The sequence below is a fragment of the Physeter macrocephalus genome, chromosome 1 (genome assembly GCF_002837175.3).
Source record: "Physeter macrocephalus isolate SW-GA chromosome 1, ASM283717v5, whole genome shotgun sequence".
NCBI lineage: Eukaryota > Metazoa > Chordata > Mammalia > Artiodactyla > Physeteridae > Physeter > Physeter macrocephalus.
In genome coordinates, this window is record NC_041214.2 from 114333778 (window position 1) to 114354394 (window position 20617).

General features: G+C 39.7%; 1 protein-coding gene across 11 annotated transcripts in view; it reads right to left on the bottom strand.

The window, feature by feature from the left end:
- The window catches only part of ST3GAL6 (ST3 beta-galactoside alpha-2,3-sialyltransferase 6), an 82225-nt gene that overhangs the window by 50648 nt on the left and 10960 nt on the right, over nt 1-20617 (bottom strand). For 4 of the 11 annotated variants that reach the window (XM_028494117.2, XM_028494132.1, XM_028494110.1 and 1 more), the window contains exon 2: nt 11760-11920. The exons of the other annotated variants lie outside the window; for them this stretch is intronic. The gene's annotated coding sequence lies outside the window, so the exon portion shown is untranslated. The remainder of the gene's footprint in view (nt 1-11759; nt 11921-20617) is intronic. 11 annotated transcript variants of the gene reach the window in all.

Below are 20617 nucleotides of genomic sequence, written 5' to 3' on the forward strand. Positions count from 1 at the left end.
ACACTACATAATGATCAAGGGATCAATCCAAGAAGAAGATATAACAATTATACATATATATGCACCCAACATAGGAGCACCTCAATACATAAGGCAACTGCTAACAGCTATAATAGAGGAAATCGACAGTAACACAATAATAGTGGGTGACTTTAACACCTCACTTACACCAATGGACAGATCATCCAGACAGAAAATTAATAAGGAAACACAAGTTTTAAATGATAAAATAGACCAGATAGATTTAATTGATATTTATAGGACATTCCATCCAAAAACAATAGATTACACTTTCTTCTCAAGTGCACATGGAACGTTCTCCAGGAGAGATCACATCTTGGGTCACAAACCAAGCCTTGGTAAATTTAAGAAAACTGAAATTATATCAAGCATCTTTTCTGACCACAACGTTATAAGATTAGAAATCAATTACAGGGAAAAAAAACATAAAAACACAAACACATGGAGGCTAAACAATACATTACTAAATAACCAAGGAAATCCTGGAAAATAAGGAAACACAAGTTTTAAATGATAAAATAGACCAGATAGATTTAATTGATATTTATAGGACATTCCATCCAAAAACAATAGATTACACTTTCTTCTCAAGTGCACATGGAACGTTCTCCAGGAGAGATCACATCTTGGGTCACAAACCAAGCCTTGGTAAATTTAAGAAAACTGAAATTATATCAAGCATCTTTTCTGACCACAACGTTATAAGATTAGAAATCAATTACAGGGAAAAAAAACATAAAAACCACAAACACATGGAGGCTAAACAATACGTTACTAAATAACAAAGAGATCACTGAAGACATCAAAGAGGAAATCAGAAAACACCTAGAGACAAATGACAATGAAAACACAATGATCCAAAACCTATGGGATGGAGCAAAAGCAGTTCTAAGAGGGTAGTTTACAGCAATATAATCCTACCTCAAAAAACAAGAAAAATCTCAAATAAACAATCTAACCTTACACCTAAAGGAAACAGAGAAAGAAGAACAAACAAAGCCCAAAGTTAGCAGAAGGAAAGAAATCATAAAGATCAGAGCAGAAATAAATGAAATAGAAATAAAGAAAACAATAGCAAAGATCAATAAAACTAAAAGCTGGTTCTTTGAGAAGATAAACAAGATTGATAAACCTTTAGCCAGACTCATCAAGAAAAAAGAGGGAGAGGACTCAAATCAGTAAAATTAGAAATAAAAAAGTAGAGGTTACAATGGACACCGCAGAAATACGAAGCATCATAAGAGACTACTACAAGCAACTCTATGCCAATAAAATGGACAACCTGGAAGAAATAGACAAACACTTCAAAAGGTATAACCTTCCAAGACTGAACCAGGAATAAATAGAAAATATGAACAGACCAATCACAAGTAATGAAATTGAAACTATGATTAAAAATCTTCCAACGGGGACTTCCCTGGAGGCGCAGTGGTTAAGAATCCGGCTGCCAATGCAGAGGACACAGGTTCGATCCCTGGTCTCAGAAGATCCCACATGCTGCAGAGCAAATATGCCTATGTGCCACAACTACTGAGCCTGTGCTCTACAGCCCACAAGCCACAACTACTGAAGCATGTGCGCCTAGAGCCCGTACTCCGCAACTAGAGAAGCCACTGCAATAAGAAGCCCGTGCACCACAAGGAAGAGTAGCCCCTGCTCGCCACAACTAGAGAAAGCCTGTGCGCAGCTACGAAGACCAAATGCAGCCAAAAATAAATAAATTTTTTTAAATTTATTTTTTTAAAAAATCTTCCAACAAACAAAAGTCCAGGACCAGATGCCTTCACAGGTTAATTCTATCAAACATTTAGAGAAGAGCTAACACCCATCCTTCTCAAACTCTTCCAAAAAATTGCAGAGGAAGGAATACTCCCAAACTCATTCTACCAGGCCACCATCATCCTGATACCAAAACCAGACAGAGATACTACAAAAACAGAAAATTACTTACCAGTATTACTGATGAGTATAGATGCAAAAATCCTCAACAAAATAATAGCAAACAGAATCCAACAACACATTAAAAGGATCATACTCCATGATCAAGTGGGATTTATCCCAGGGAGGCAAGGATTCTTCAATATATGCAAATCAATCAATGTGATACACCATATTAACAAACTGAACAATAAAAACCATATGATCATCTCAATAGATGCAGAAAATGCTTTTTGACAAAATTCAACACCCATTTATGATAAAAACTCTCCAGAAAGTGGGCATGGAGGGAACCTACCTCAACATAATAAAGGCCATATATGACAAACCCACAGCAAACATCATTCTCAGTGGTGAAAAACTGAAAGCATTTCCTCTACAATCAGGAACAAGACAAGGAGGTCCACTCTCACCACTATTAATCAACATAGCTTTGGAAGTCCTAGACATGGCAGTCAGAGAAGAAAAGGAAATAAAAGGAATACAAATTGGAAAAGAAGAAGTAAAACTGTCACTGTCTGCAGATGACATGATACTATACATAGAGAATCCTAAAGATGCCACCAGAAAACTACTAGAGCTAATCAATGAATTTGGTAAAGTTGCAGGATACAAAACTAATGCACAGAAATCTCTTGCATTCCTATACACTAACAATGAAAGATCAGAAAGAGAAATTAAGGAATACCTAGGAATAAACCTACCTAAGGAGGTAAAAGACCTGTACTCAGAAAACTATAAGACACTCATGAAAGAAATCAAAGATGACAAAAACAGATGGAGAGATATACCATGTTCTTGGATTAGAAGAATCAACATTGTGAAAATGACTATACCACCCAAAGCAATCTACAGATTCAATGCAATCCCTATCAAATTACCAGTGGCATTTTTTACAGAACTAGAATAAAAAATCTTAAAATTTGTGTGGAGACAACAAAAGTCCCCGAAGAGCCAAAGCAATCTTGAGAGAAGAAAACAGAGCTGGAGGAATCAGGCTCCCTGACTTCATACTATACTACAAAGCTATAGTAATCAAAACAATACGGTACTGGCACAAAACCAGAAATATAGATCAACGGAACAGGATAGAAAGCCCAGAGATAAACCCACACACCTATGGTCAACTAATCTACAACAAAGGAGGCAAGGCTATACAATGGAGAAAAGACAGTCTCTCCAGTAAGTGGTGCTGGGAAAACTGGACAGCTACATGTAAAAGAATAAAATTAGAACACTCCCTAACACCATACACAAAAATAAACTTCAAATGGATTAGAGACCTAAATGTAAGACCAGACACTATAAAACTCTTAGAGGAAAACATAGGAAGAACACTGTTTGACATAAATCACAGCAAGATCTTTTTTGATCCACCTCCTCGGGTAATGGAAATAAAAACAAAAATAAACAAATGGGAACTAATGAAACTTAAAAGCTTTTGCACAGCAAAGGAAACCATAAACAAGACAAAAAGACAACCCTCAGAATGGGAGAAAATAGTTGCAAACGAATCAATGGACAAAGGATTAATCTCCAAATATATAAACAGCTCATGCAGCTCAATATTTCAGAAACAAACAACCCAATCAAAAAATGGGCAGGTGACCTAAATAGACATTTCTCCAGAGAAGATATACAGATGGCCAAGAAGCACAGAAAAGCTGCTCAACATCACTAATTATTAGAGAAATGCAAATCAAAACTACAATGAGGCATCACCTCACACCAGTTAGAATGGGCATCATCAGAACATTTACAAACAACAAATACTGGAGAGGGTGTGGAGAAAAGGCAAACCTCTTGCACTGTTGGTAGGAATGTAAATTGATACAGCCACTATGGAGAACAGTATGGAGGTTCCTTAAAAAACTAAAAATAGAATTACCATATGACCCAGCAATCCCACTACTGGGCATATACCTAGAGAAAACAGAAATTTTAAAAAACCCATGCACCCCAATGTTCATTGCAGCACTATTTACAACAGCCAGGTCATGGTAGTAACCTAAATGCCCATCAACAGATGAATGGATAAAGAAGATGTGGTCCATATATACAATGGAATATTACTCAGCTATAAAAAGGAACAAAACTGGGTCTTTTGTAGAGACGTGGATGGACCTAGAGAGTGTCATACAGAGTGAAGTAAGTCAGAAAGAGGAAAACAAATATTGAGTATTAACGCATATATGTGGAATATAGAAAAATGGTACCAATGAACTGGTTTGCAAGGCAGAAATAGAGACACAGATGTAGAGAACAAACGTATGGTCACCAAGGGGGGAAAATGGCAGTCGGGGGTGGTGGTGGTGGTGTGATGAACTGGGCGATTGGGATTGACATATATACACTGATGTGTATAAAATAGATAACTAATAAGAACCTGCTGTATAAAAACTAAATAAATAAAATTTAAAAAATAAATAAAAGAAAGCCAATGCTTTTCCCAGATTTACATCCTTAGTATATGTAGACAGATCTTTTCAGCTAATAAAAGCTAAGCTGTCACTTCCAAAGCAGATGACCAAATCCTGCCCCCAAAGTTGGGTATGCTCACTGCAAAGAATATAAAAAGAAGAGAAATGATGTTTCAGCAGAATTTTGTTTCTTAATAGTGCAGCAGGACAGACTAAAATCATTCAGCTAATAGCACAGTATATTAGATGTTAAAAATAAATGAACTGAAGTTCCTGTTTTCAAGATCTCTCCCTTTAGCCTCAGCTTCGTTGAAAATACACAAAGAAGCTTTTAAGGGAACTTCTTATGGTCCTACTGTTTATTCATATTTTCTCCCAGAGACCCATTTCTTTTCCCAGAGTGGAAATTTTCTCTATTTCTTATGTTAATGTCCTATTGATAAGATAGACTCTAAAGAGCAATAGATACTGTTAACAGGTTAATGACGGTGGCCAATTTTTAAAATTAACTGTGGAACATCCCTGGTGGCACAGTGGTTGAGAGTCTGCCTGCCAGTGCGGGGGACACAGGTTTGATCCCTGCTTTGGGAATATTCCACATGCCGTGGAGCAACTGGGTCCGTGAGCCACAACTACTGAGCCTGTGCTCTAGAGCCCTCGAGCCACAACTACTGAGCCCACGTGCCACAACTACTGAAGCCCGCGTGCCTAGAGCCTGTGCTCCGCAACAAGGGAAGCCACCACAATGAGAAGCCCGCGCACCGCAGTGAAGAGTAGCCCCCGCTCACCGCAACTAGAGAAAGCCCGCGCGCAGCAATGAAGACCCCAGGCAGCCAAAAATAAATAAACTTTTTAAAAAATAATTAAATTAAAATTAACTGTATAGAGGGAAGAAAATTATAATAAAATCCACCACTTTTAAGTGCACAATTTCATGAGTTTTGACAAATCTGTAAGGTTGTGTAACAATCACCAAAATCATACTAAACATTTCCAACAAGCCTAAAAGTTCCTGTGTTGTCCCTCTTTGCAGCCAACTCTCTTCCCCTAGCTCCTGGCCCCTGATCTGTTTATCACTATAGTTCTTCTTTCTCTAAAAGTTCATATAAACGGAATCATACAGTATGTATCTTATTTCTGGCTTATTTATATTAGGATAATGCTTTTGAAAAAAATTGTTCATGTTGTTACTTCTACCAGGAATTCATGCCTTTTTCCTTTTTATTGCTGTGGACAAAAAAAAAAAAAGAAAAAGAAAAAAAGGTTGCCTACCATTTCAGCAAACAGCAATGTTGCCCACCAGCAAACCATCAGCCACTGCAGCCACTGCCACCCCCCAACACCCCTGGTTCCCCAACAGTGCACCCTGAGGTGGAGAAAAACAGGATATGGGCCCTAGACCGTTAAGATGTATATCAAAGGAATAATTTCAATGAGCCCAGACTTTGCATCTTCCCACACATAGGAAAGTACTAAAATCATTAACTTGAGATGTCTGTTTTTTAGCAGTAATCTTTTGATGTTCAACTACGTCTGCATGTTTGTTTCAGCAAAAACTCCTCTATATCCTGGCTTCTCCCTTTACCTCTTTGGAACAGGTCCTCAGAGCTATCTAAGGCGCTGTCTCTCAGGTTATAGTCCTCAGAAAGGGCACTGAATAAAACATAATTCTCGGCTTCTAGGTTGTGCACTTTTTTAAATCAGTTGACACTGCTAAGTAGTATTCCATTGTATGGCTACACCACAATCACAATTTGTTTATCAATTCACCAGTTAATAAACATTTGGTTACTTTTTGGTTTTAGTTATTATAAATACAGCTACTGAAACCAAGCAGGACCCTGTGGGGCCCCTGGGCATGGAAGCATTTCTGTGTCCCCTGTTCCCTGTTTGTAGGGAACAGACTCTAGCCTCCATGACCTTCCCTGAGTTCCTAAGGGTAGATTCCAACAGTTGCTAATCAGGGAAGGGAGGGGATGCAGAGTCAAGGGAGGAACAGTCAAGAAACAGTGGTGCAGCCTGCTTGGAGCAGAGTCCTGGTTCTGCCTCAAGGGACACACATAACAATATCTTTACGCTCTTCTGCAGAACTAAAACACCCACAAAATGCAAGATGTTCCAGAGAGGAGATCACAGTTTGATAACCTCGAAGCTCATCAGAAGACCACAGGAGGCTAGATTAAAGGAGTATAGGCCCTGCACACACTCTGATCCTTATCAGCAACCCCACCCTTGAACTACTGCTATAGAACTCCTCACCAAATCCTCCCAGGTGGGGACGAGCCTTCTGTGTTCCCCTCTGCCTGGCAAAGCAATAAAGCTATTCTTTTTTATTTCACCCAAAAGTATCTCCAAGATTCAATTTGGCACCAGAACACAGAGGCTGAGATTTTGGCATCGCTACATTGAAAATTCAAGCACAAGACTTTGGGTAGGCATGTGTTTTCATGGGTCATATAGTAAATGTATTTTTAACTTTATATGAAAATTTTATATTACATTCCGGTGCCTATTTCTGAACAATAGATTTGCTTCGATTGCTCAGTTAAAAGGAAAAATCCCCTATCTGTAACAATTCAAATTATTGACACCACTGAATAATACAAATCACTGACAGGGGTAAGAATGGATTAATCTATTACTATTGAGCATTCATTATGCACATGTACTCTATTTTAAGACATGGCAAACAGAGCTAACAGTCTGGCAAGGGAAGTTACACTGTTCCAAGATGACTATGATTATCTGTTGTGAGAAGTAAAAGTAAATATTTTAGACCCCTGCTCCTCAGAGTGTGGTCCACAAACAAGCAGAATTGAAAGTACTGAAACCAAGCAGGACCCTGTGGGTCCCTCCCTGGTACAAAACCTTTCTGTGTCCTCCATTTCTTTCTTTTTTTTTTTTTTGTGGGCCTCTCACTGTTGCGGCCTCTCCCATTGCGGAGCACAGGCTCCGGACGTGCAGGCCCAGCGGCCATGGCTCACGGGCCCAGCCGCTCCACGGCATGTGGGATCATTCCCGGACCGGGACACGAATCCACACGCCCTGCATCGGCAGGCGGACTCTCAACCACTGCGCCACCAGGGAAGCCCCTCCATTTCTTGTTTGTAGGAAATTAGGCTTCATTCTGCCTCCTAGACCTTCCCCGAGTTCCAAAGGGCAGATTCAAACAGTTGCTAATTAGGGAAGGGAGGGGATGCAGAAACAAGGGAGGAGCAATCAAGAAACAATAGTGCAGCCTTGGGGCAGGGTCCTGGTTCCTCCTCAAGGAATATACACAACAATATATCTTTGAATTCTTCTGCAGGAACTAAGGCCCCCACCCAGGTGGAGGATGCTAATTTCCAGCTGAGCACAAGAGTTCTGGAGCACCACCCTGTTACCTCACCACCAACCAATCAGAAGAAATTCACATACCCTGTAGCCCTCACCCCAAATTTTGCCTATTAAAAACTTCTCCCCAAAAACCATCGGGGAGTTCGGGGTTTTTTAACACAAGACACCTGCTCTCCTTGCTTGGCCCTGCAATAAACCCTTCTCTGCTCCAAACTCCGACACTTTGGTTTATTTGGCCTCACTGTGCGTTGGGCACATGAACTTGCATTTGGTAACAGTATTGACATCACCTGGGAACTTGGTAGAGCTGCAGAATCTCAGCTCCACCCCTTGATCTACTGAGTCAAATGTGCGTTTTAACAAGATCCCCAGGTGATCTGTGTGTTTGAGAAGCACTGCTGGAGAAGGTCAGAAGAAAGAGGAAACATAGCCCATGGAGAGGATCAGGGCTTCACAAAAAACAGTTGTTGAGAAGAACTGAAAGCTCATCCTAAGTTTCATACTACCTCTTTTAAGAGTCTTTTGGGCTTGACCTTCTAAAATTTCCAATCAACAAAATTTTCCCTGAACAAACTAGTGAGACTCTCTTTGAAAATAAGTGGCTTTGAGAAAAATTTCCATCATCATTCTAGGGGATATTTGTGGTCTCTCTGCAAATTCCCTGGATATTTTCATTCCTATATTGTTTACAGCCTTATCCTTCCACCTTCTATCTACTACCAGTATCACCACTGCTATTTTTGAGACAAAATATACAGATTACATCTCTCAGATTACATCTACGTGACACACACTTCATCCTGCATTGCCTTCTGATTCACCTAAAAGGGCCAACTGAATCACCACTCACTCACAACAACATTTCCAATTATTGCTATTCACACCTGGGACCCAGGAATTACAGATCTTAGAGCTGGAAAGACTGCAAGAGTTCAGGGCATTTAGAGAGAGTAAGGTCTTATGTCACCACATTACAGAAGAAGCAGACAGGATTTAGAAAAAAGTAAAAACTTGCCACGGTGACCTCATTCATAAGTAGCAGAGCTGGCAGTGCAGGAGAACATTTTTATGTGGATTTTCCTCCAGCATGATTCCGGGCTCATCATGGGTACACAACAATAACCCACTAGTCTTCATTTCATTCCAATCCTCTCAAATCTCTATGGTTTTCAATTCCTGAAACACCTCCCTCGGGTGGCACTGCATCTCACTCCTGCTGCCTGAGCTTCTAAATCTTTCTCTTCCTCCTTGGCACACCTAAATACAGGTGTTCGCAAGCTCTTATCTTAATCCTATTTCCTAAACACATGTTCTCATTACTTCTCAGCTACTAGCAATGATCTCTAATCTATCTTCCCTTTAAATCAGCCCATGTGCTGCGCTGGCATAAACTCCTCAAAGCAAGCCTAGCTCTCATTTTGTCATCCACCCCACAGGAAAACCTTCAGTGTTATCCCATTGTCTGCCAAATACACATAAAATCACTTAGCCTGGCATTTAAGACTTCTTTAATTTGGCCCTTCCATCTTCCTTCTCATCTTCTTCTTCAAGTAATTTCTTCTCTGCAGGTAGCAGCGCAATTAGGTGTTAAGGTTGTCTGCTTGGCAGACACCCTGGGTTTGAGTCTCAGCTTTACCTCTATCTAGATGTATGACCCTAGGAAGTTTCTTAACCTCTTTATACCTCACCTGTAAAATGGGAATAAAGATAGTACCTAATAGAGCTATGTAAGTTGTAAATATAAAGCACTTAGAAAAATGTCTGGCACATGGTAAGGACTCTCCTAATCTTGTTTTTAATTCTTCTTTTAAAACGAATAAAGTATAAGCTGCCCACACACCAAGGCTTCACTAAAAGACTAATTTCAGGGGACTTCCCTGGTGGCGCAGTGGTTAAGAATCTGCCTGCCAATGCAGGGGACATGGGTTCGAGCCTTGGTCCAGGAAGATCCCATATGCTACAGAGCAACTAAGCCGGTGCACCGCAACTACTGAGCCCATGTGCCCAGAGCCCGTGCTCTGCAACAAGAGAAGCCACCGCAATGAGGAGCCCGCGCACTGCAACAAAGAGTAGCCCCCGCTCACCACGACTAGAAAAAACCCATGCGCAGCAATGAAGACCCAATGCAGCCAAAAATAAATTTATTTAAAAAAAAAAAAACAAAACAAAAAACTAACTTCATAACATCCTGGTAAAGATACTGAAGAATTCATGACAGTGTACAATAAGAACCGCCCCCCACCAAAAAAAGAAAGAAAATTAAGCTTCCATTACTACGCTAGCTATTATTTCTCCACATTATTATTTAAACATTTCAAAGTATCTGTGATAGGAAGGCTTACCCATCTGCTTCTAAATGTAAAACAAAAGGCATTCAAGATAATAGTAATTCACTAGCAAAACTCATCTTAGACCCTATTTCTGGCTATAGAAGCCATACCTTTCTATGCTTTTCATAATAAAACTGCCCTGAGTCCTAGTAAAACCAAACAACCTAGGTTTGTAATCAGCATATCAAATTTATGTCTGGAAGCAAGAAAGAAAATCAAGAACTTTACAAATAATCTGAGTTGGCAAATAGTTTTCGCCTTACACTCTGATTTGGATCCATTAAAATGTTGAGAAGGATTCAAATATGGTACTCTAGGCTCAGAAGCAAATGCTGGGGTCAATCAGCAACATCTAACAAGGTAAGGATGAAGAGTTGAACACCTGTTAGCCCTAGACTAGAGAATGGAGGAAGAAGAAAAAACAGTGCAACAGATGGCAATACAACTAGGTTAAATTTTCTGAACGCTTATGTGACGAAACTTTTCTAAATGCTCTTGGTATGTAATTATTTTAATCCTCAAAAGGTCATTAAGAAAGGTCATTCCTATCATACAGATGAAGACACTAAAGCACAGAGAAGTTATAATGTATCCAAGGATACCCAAGCAGTAAGTGGTGGAGCTGGGATTTGAACCCAGGCACATACCAGAATCCATGCTCTTCACCTTTAGGCTATAAGGACTCAAAATATTTCCATATTCTTGATGCAAGGAGATGTATAGATTGACAGGAAAGGCAGTTCCAGAAATCTCCAAGATGATTATAGCCCAGATTTCCTTCAATTAAGATGTTTCTGGCAGTAAGAAACCTGAAGATCCAGCCTTACCTTCAGCCTACATTCACAGTGCTCAAAAGTTCTGCAAGACCAGTGCCTCAAAACACTAGGGAAGGACTTTGAATCCACTCATAATCTTGGTATGAACAATGAAGAGCTCAAGAGACTCCCAAGGACTAAATCCCAAAACACTGTAAATGCCCAGATGTACCAACAGTACTAAAGCATAATACTGTAAGTCAATAAGTGTCCTTCTTAAAATGATTTCCAAACAAAGCAGTAACGTAACAAATTTGCTAGTAGAATAATTGTTCTCTGATGAACCTCAACAAATCAGAAAGGCTATGGATTCATGGGTAAAACATGGAGCTAATTCCTAGAAGACATTTGAGCTCCAGGCTTTCTCAGAATGAATTTATAAATAGGTGTAAATTTGTACATGGGATTCCAGGCATAGTAAGGAGAATATACACACAAATTATATTAAGGTACTTCAATGAAATTATTATTAATTGTAGCATTAAAGACAGAGAGGGAACTAGAGTTCATTTTAACAAAGCTGGTTAACAGCACTTGCTACAATAGTTGTGATGCATGTAATATTCTAGTTGTAACTTCAGTTTATTTACTCTTTCACTTCCATGTTGGTTTAGAACAGTCCCAAAAAGGCCCATTTAGACTGAGAATGAAAATAATAATTAAAACTTTCATAGCTCAATTTTGGGATATGCTTAAGAGTCACTGGTTACCTAATATGTAGTTTCATAGGCACTCTGGCCACCTGTTAAACTAGTAAGAGATAAATTAACAGGCAGCTGTATACAAAGAAGGAGACGGTAAAGTCACCTGCCAGAGGGAAACACTGTATAAAAATATTTCAAGTGTTCCAACTTAACAGCTAGGAAGTCTGAGAAGACAGTCCTGTTACCTTTGCTTACCTATTCTTTTAGGGGTCTGTTCCCAAAGGCCCTCTGTCCCCTGAGGATGTAGAATGTGGTAAGGGTGCTGGAGGCCCAGGAGGCTGCTGCTAAATTGTTGGAGCCTCTCCACTAGAAATTATCCAAGACAAAAGGTCGTGCTGCTTCTTCACTTGTAAGTGCTGAAATAAAACACAAGGGTAGCATGCTTATAAGGATGGTTTGGCTACCCGAGAAAAATCTTAAGCCATTAAAAAAAATTTTGAATGAAAATACTTTAGTAAACTCACTACTGGCCCCTCCCAAAATGCTCTGCAGGGTGATGTAATTACCAAAAAAAAAAAAAAAAAAATCCAACAGCAAAACCGGCTGCATACATTACATGACTGTAGCCCATGACTGGTTATGCATGTGATCCAGCTTAGTCTCCTTGAAAAAAATAACATATCCAGCTCAATTAATCCAGAGCAACCCAGTAATGAAAGAACCATCTGTCTTCTTTTTCAACTTCTCTCCACACGTACACACAGCTTTATTGTTCAATGCAGAGGTGAGAGAAGGAGCTGCTGGAAAACCTTCTGAAGAGGAAGGGGAGGGAGGGAGACAGGAGAATGTGGAGGAGGTCAAGAAGAACAAAAATATCCAGAAGGAAGTGAGGGGAAAGGAAGCGTGGGAAGTTAGAACAGCAACTACTTTAACAATGTGCCGTGGGCCACTTTCGCCAAAAAATTTTGAAAAAAAAAAATCTCAAATGCTCCTGCTATAGCTTTTCTTACACAAGACTAAATAACCCTGATACAAAAACAAACAAAACAAACAAAACTGCATGCTCCGTATTTCTTGGGTTAGTAGAAAGTGTCATTAAAAAAAAAAAATTTTAGGAAACAAATATCAAAAAACAAAACCAACAAAAATATGGCAAATATTTTATTTCAGAACCCATTGATGAAATGATGTCCTACAATAAGAAAGTGATTATGCTTAACTAAGAAAATCATAGAGTAACGTGAAAAAATATTTAGATTCTACCAAGTAAAGAAAGTTTTAAAAAGCTGAGTACATTAAGATTATTTCCATGTGTTACATGTATGTGTGGTAACACATTACTGAAAGACAGAGGAAAAAAAAATCAGTTGATGTGCTGAATTGTGGATTACAGGGGACTTTTTTTCTTAAAAGTTTAAAATTTATGGAGAAATAGAAAATGCTTATTTTCATATATCTCTATATGCATTTCACTTTTGAAGTGCTAAGCAGTTGGTGCATTTAGAAATTAGAAGAAAGGCAAAGCGGTGCTCTTTAGGGGCAATTATTATAATTAGAAGTCTCCACCATGAGACAGAATTTTGAACCTAAGGAAATTACGGGTAATGATAAAGTTGAGCCTCGAAATCATTCTCCCTAAATGTATAGAAAGTACAACTCCTGGGTTCCTATGATCTTCAACCTACTACTAGTTACTACCAGCTGGAGTAAAGGAGCAATCACAAATTTGAAATAGAAAGGTTAGTAAAGAAACCCCAAACAATGTCACACCAGAAACAGCTAGAGGGATGGGGATTTAGTTACACCTGGAGAAGCTTAAATCAAGGAAGGAAAACAAAAATGGCTATTCTCATGTCTGTATGGCCTTCATGAAAAAGAGGCATTAGCCTGGTACTGAATGCTATGGGGAGTTAAGCCAAGGCCAGTGAATGCAATATTCAAGGACTTAGCTTTGACCTCCGCAGGGAAGAACTTGATTAGGTTGCCTAAAGATAATACAGGTTCCATTGCTGGATAATGAGTCACTTGTTACTAAAGATACTCTGTTTTAAAAACCACTTGGAAAAAATTAATTAAAAAAAATAAAAACCACTTGGGAGGGCTTTGGATAGTAGTGCTTAATAAACTTTAATGTCCATTAACATCACCTGAGCATCTTGTTAAACTGTAGTTCCTTATTCGGTAGGGCAGGTGGGGCCTAAGAATATGCATTTCTAGTGAGTTCCCAGGTGGTGCCAATGCTGATGTAGCTTGCTTACAAGCATTAGAATGTTATTTAAATCAGTGTTTCCCAAAGTGCAATCTTCTAACCATATGGCTTCAAAAGTACTCCAACCCTGATTTGGGGGCAGATGATTAATAAATAGGTAAAGTAGTTATTAGCAGAATTTTGCAGGCACACACCTTCAAATTAAAAAAAAAAAAGGGGGGGGTATGGTGGTATCTTCCAGTACCCCCCAGGTGATACTTTTGAACAATAACTAATTTTGTCCAATTTTAAAGAACACATGTTTCATTTCAATTTAAAAAGGATTAAAAAATGATGCTTTTACTCCAAGCTTGGTAAATAACTGAAACCAAATAAACATGTCCTGATGAATGAATGAATGAATGAGTATATGCTCAGCATTAAAAACGCAGTTACTTATGATTTCAGTATACAATAGTTAACAGAGAAGTAGGATAAGACAAAATATGGCTATAAAGTAATTTTTCCCAGTGATTTGTGTTACAAAATCATTTGCCTCCAAAGGTGGCGAGGGTAGACTCCTAAGGCTACATTTGTAGTCTTCTTTTTCAATGTAGGGCCTTGCATTATTTTCCTAGCCCTGAAATTTCACCTCCCCACCACCCCATCTGGGTCAAAAAATTCTTTCAATGCTTTGAAAGTTTCTTTCTTGTTCATATTTTGCTCAGCTCCCTACTTATCTCATAAATTTGGGCTTTTAATCAGTTCAAAATTCTGTGTGATGTCTTTCCTGGGGAAATATGCTAATACCTGAACACACAGACCTTCCTCAAATTTTAAAGCCTTCTTAGGTTTCTCTCCCAGAGTAAATAAACTCACAACTAAGAAGGAACCAGTTTCCTGTCTTTCCTCCTACTCTGTAAGTTCCCCTTCCAAAGGGTTTACTGTTTTATAGTTTGCTTATAAGTTATAAGTAACATTCCATCTGACTTACAAAAGCCCTTTTTTTCAAGCTACTTATTACATCAGTTTATTCTGAATGAACCTAGCTTATTCTGCTCCTTGAGAAGTATCATTTCCTGTTTGTTAATTTCTCTTTTGCTACTTTTAAAAGAAAAAAGTGAGTTAGCTTGAGGGTAAAAGACCAGATGAGCATGTATCAAATCTTAAGATTAAAGTGTTGGAAATGTTCCTGCTTTCCACAGTAAATGAAAGTATGTGATGATACTTACGTTACTATCCATCAGATGACCCTCCAAAGTCAAATTACAAATATGATGTGAATCTTAATTTGGGGTATCTTATAATTATTATGACAAATAAACCAGTACATGTGATACATATTTTTTATTAAATCATATAGTCCTAGATTTACTTCCGAATACTAGCTAAATTAATCCTCTAGGCAAAGGGAGTCAATTCACTTCCTAGTAAAATTAACTCTGAAAGTTTTTACCTCTACTATAACTTTGCTGATTTAGTCAATAATTAATTTCCTAATGCCAGCCCTTGTCGTAGGCACTGAAGATACAGAAGTGAAGAAGAAAAACAGTCTACAATCCAGAAGAGAAGCAGAAATTAGCAAGTAGTTGTTATTACTATTAAGTAATAGTACTTAGAGTTATTACTATATAAGTAAGTATTAAATTACAATTGTGGTCTGACAAGAAACTGACCCAGGTGGCGAAGGACAGGGAGCTTCTCAGAGGAATTTGAGAAAATTCACAGAGAACTCCTCTGAGAAGGAGTTAACCAGAAGAAATCAGGGTGGAAATGAAAAGCATCCCAGTCAGAGGAAACAGCATTTGCGAAGATTCTGAAGTGAAAATGAAAACAGTTCACCAGAAGAATTGAGGTTGCCGATAAGTAAGCATGAAAATGATAAGAGCTAATCTTTGTTGCATGCCTACTACATGCACGACCTCATAGAACCCTAACAACAGTGCTGAGATGGGCCTGTTATTCTAATTCTGTAAATGAGGAAACTGAGAGGCTTAGAGAAGTTAACTTGTCCAAGGTCTCAAAGTTAGGTGTCAAGCCAGGGATTGGGCTAGGCAGTTGGCTGCCAGGTTCTTTATTCTGAATCTGTAAGCTATTCTGGCTTTCCAGGAGCCAGATCAACTTGGAGCTTTCCTCATCTTCAAGATTCATTCTGTCAATTTTCGTTTTTCACAGAATAATATTGTGAAATATAGATGTATTGGAATAGCTTCAGTCTCATTCCCAGAGTCTTGATAAATGTATGGTTCCTAGGTTGGAATCTATTTCATTAGGAAATATTACATGGAATTTTTTCATTACAAAAATGTTAACAGGGACTTCCCTGGTGGAGCAGTGGTTAAGACCCCGTGCTCCCAATGCAGGGGGCCCAGGTTCGATCCCTGGTCAGGGAACTAGATCCCACATGCATGCCTCAACTAAGAGTTTGCATGCCTCAACTAAGGAGCCCGTATGCCACAACTAAGGAGCAGGCGAGCCACAACTAAGACCCAGCGCAACCAAATAAATAAATTTTTTTTTTTTAAAAACCCATTACCAGAAGTCCAAATGTTAATATAACAAATGCCCATGAATCCATTAACCAAAATAACCATATCTTCTCAGGGATTTTTTTTAAAGGAGATTTATGTTCCCCTCCTTACCATGTTCCTCTTCTCTGAGAGGCAACCAGTATCACAAATTTATCTACTTTTTATTCACACACATGTACACACCCACATGCGTTCAAAAACATTATGTGGGGCTTCCCTGGTGGCGCAGTGGTTGCGCGTCTGCCTGCCGATGCAGGGGAACCGGGTTCGCGCCCCGGTCTGGGAGGATCCCACATGCCGCGGGGCGGCTGGGCCCGTGAGCCATGGCCGCTGAGCCTGCGCGTCCGGAGCCTGTGCCCCACAACGGGAGAGGCCACAACAGAGGGAGACCCGCATACCACAAAAAAAACAAACAAACAAACAAACAAAAAAAAAACATTATGTGGTATATAATATTGTTTAAAGTAATGTTTAACATTGACATAACAAATACATACTATTCTGAAATTTGCGTTTTTCACTCTATACACTTTTGGTTTTGAGGTCCATCCATATTGATGCATAAAGGTCTTGTTCATTCTTTTTAAGTTCTGTAGAGTATCCTATCAACCAAATATATCACAAAGCTTTCCATTCCCTACCAGCAGACATTTAGGTGGTTTTCAGAGAACTGCTAATCTAAATGTCATTTTGGAGCAAAATCTTCTTTTTTTAGCAATCTAGAAAAAACAGTTTACTAAGACAGTGAACCTTACAAATTGCTAGAAATACTTTAAAATTGAAATGTCACTTTTGCATAGAGTCTTTTTTCTAAAACATAAACTTTGATCATTCAAGTTGTTTAAAAATACGTAGATATTTAAAATACCATGACTCTCTGAAAACGGAAAGTTAATAGTATTTTAAATAAAAAAGTACATTTCTAGGTAAGGTGACTCTATAATCATCCTGCTGAAAACAAAACACACTGAAGAAAAAGTGGATGCTGAAAATAGCCTTCTTACAAGCACTTTCTTTTTCTGATAACCACACTGACTAGGCAGAAAAGTTAGAGCATTTGAGCAAGTAGATAAACAAACCAAAGGTCTCTCTGGAATGCTTTGTTCAGTGTTTTGGCCAGAAAATAATCAAAGGTACAACCCCACAGAAAGATAACCAAATTTCTCTTTAGAACTGAGGGATTGGGAAGTGCCTACTATGAGCCAGAGTCAATGTTGAATAAAGTGGACAATTAAGCTAAACAATGAAATGCCAGATCTTTCACCCTGAAGTCTTTAGAGCCATAAACAGTGTGACTATACACAATGATCTATTTACATTAATGAAAATTTTTAGCTCAAGGACATTGTAACAAGGTTTATCATCCAGCATAAACTGAAGTCAAGTCTACAAATAAGTGAAGACTTGTCTAGGGGTTTCCTATCCCTTTAGCATCATTTTCTATAAAGAAGAATCTGAGAAAACCTCAAAAGGCAGATGTTTTAAAATATGGATAAATGTTTACTAATGGCTGCATTCTTTACACTATAAAACAACCTAGTCTCGGGAATTCCCTGGCAGTCCGGTGGTTAGGACTTGGCGCTTTCCCTGCCAAGACCGGGGTTCAGTCCTTGGTTGGGGAACTAAGATCCTGCAAGGCGCAGCTCGGCCAAAAACAAAACAAAGCAAAACAAAACCTAGTCTAGAAGGAGCAAAGGAAATTCGAATAAGAGCATTCTCTTTGAAGGGAGGGGGAAGAAACATCTCTTCTCCTAGCAGATTTCCAAAGTGTACACCATCCCCAAGAAGGTGAATAAAAAAAGAAATCTGGGTTTCCATTGAAAGAAGTAACTCCAGCGCACTGAGGATCACAATGGAGTCAGACTGTTTGACTCCATGGTCACAATTAGCCAAATGTTTTAGCACATTCCACAGGTGAGAGTCAAGGAGATATCACTTCTTCTACAGCCCTGGTCTCCAGCCCAAGAAAACCCCCTCGGCTTAGGAAAACCTACCCAGGCTTCAGGAGGCAGCTCTGAACTCAACTGAAAATCATCCTACCAGTAGTTCAGTGAAATAACGGGCCAAGCAAATGGAGCAGCTCCATCATCCACTTGTCCATCTGTCCATCCATCCATCCAACACAGATACATATTACCCATCCATCACATGGCACAAGATCTCAAGGAACAAGGACTGTCTGAGCTGACAACACAGATGCTCTAAAGGCAAGTTCATAAAAACATAGACGATTAAACATACCGAACATAACATTTTGCCTCATTCTAACCTCTTAACTGTAGTTTCAAAGTGTACTCTCTTATTATTTTTCAATTAAATAATATGTATATTATAGAGAGAAGCCTAAAACATGCAACTTTTTTGCATTCTCCTCAAAAGGCAAAATATATTGTATGAAGAGCAGAAATTAGAGGTTGAGAGATTCTTAGCAAGAGAATAAGGAATCACCAATAGGCCAGGAACGAAAAGTTAAAATGCCTAAACTTTTTTTTTTTTTTTTTTGCGGTACGCGGGCCTCTCACTGCTGTGGCCTCTCCCGTCGCGGAGCACAGGCTCTGGACGCGCAGGCCCAGCGGCCATGGCTCACGGGCCCAGCTGCTCCGCGGCATGTGGGATCTTCCCGGACCGGGGCACGAACCCGCGTCCTCTGCATCGGCAGGCGGACTCTCATCCACTGCACCACCAGGGAAGCCCATGCCTAAACTTTTGAAACTTCCCCATGTTTGTGATATTTTAAAATGTCTGGAGACTTCCCCAGTAGTTACTAGCAGTAAGCAATGGCTTCTGAACAGAAAGCAGGGGCAGTTAAAAGGCACATGCACTCTGTAACCACCCTAGGCTATAGACGTATAAGGTGAAGGGAGAGTCTGTGCTAAGAGCATTTAAGACAAAAGCCACCAGAATCCCAAGGTCCTGAAGCAACAGTACAAAAGAACAAAGGAAGTGGCCTGAGTCTATAAAGTCATCCTGGGGACTTAACAACAGTCCGATTCTTATCATTCCCCTCACACCAGAAACTCAGCCCAGAATAAGAAATCGATAAGTTACTGTCAGGCAGTCTAAAACCAATCCTTTGCTGAAGAAAAAAATACTCCATCACCTAATATGCTCTGCCTCGTTCGTTATTACTAACTAAAGCCTAATTGTTGAGCTGCTTTTTGATCTGAGGGCTTTTTTATTTTCTGAAATGAGAACCGGCCTTTGATATGCCTAAGTACAACAAAATGAAACCTTTATTTACAGCATGCCATACTATTGGAAATAGGGATTTCATTTAAAGAATAAAGTTCTTTTTGTTTCCTATCAGAGATGATTCTGGATCAGAGGAACTGGGGACAACTAGACGGAGACGGTGGCTCAGTCTGGGTCTGGGAGGATGGATTAAGGACACCTCAGCAGAGACCCAGATAGGCAATGGTGGGAAAGCAGAGAGGGCTGATTTACAAAGGTTGGTCTGGGGTATGTCAGGAAACCAAACTGGTTCAGTCTGAAAATACTAGGGAAGAGCAGAGTGAAGAAATAAAGAAAAAGTCATATAATAGTAATGAAACCTTGTCTTCCACAACACAGACATGGAACCACCAGGGGCAAGACAGGGCACTCTGTGAGCTAGTCCAGACAGGAGCAGCTTCGAAAGGGTGTAGCCAGGGAAATTCCAGAACCAAGGATCAGGTGCACTCTGGGGGACAGAGAGAAGAGGGGTCAGAGCAGCAGGCCTGCCGCAGACGCTCTGCATTCATTTTCTAGGGCTGCAACAACAAAGTACCACAAACAGGGTGGCTTACAACAACAGAAGTGTATTATCTCACAGTTCTGGAGGCTAGAAGTCCAGAATCCAAGTGTTGGTAGGGCCATGCTCTCTCTGAAACCTGTAGGGGAGAAAGAATTCTCCCCTTGCTTCTTTCTAGTTTCTGGTGGTTTGCTAGCATTCCTTGGCATTCCCTAGTTTATAGATCATCACTCCAATCCAGTGCCTTCACATAGTGCTCTCTGTGTCTCTGTCTTCACACAGATGCTTCTTATAGGGACACCAGTCACACTGGACTAGGGGTCCATCCAACTCCAGCATGACCTCATCTTAAGTAATTACATCTGCAATGACCCTATTTTCGAATGAGTTCACATTCTGAGGTACTGGGAGTTAGAACTTCAACGTGTCTTTTTAGGGAGACACAGTTCAACCTGTAACACCCTTCTTGATGCCTAGTCCTTACTCTCAGCCAGAGGGACCCTGATGCTCTAGAGTCATTCAGAATACCTGGGTGTTAATTCAAATTAAAAGAGAAGACTTCCCTGGTGTGGTGGCGCAGTGGTTAAGAATCCGCCTGCCAATGCAGGGGACACGGGTTCAAGCCCTGGTCCGGGAAGATCCCACATGCTGCGGAGCAGCTAAG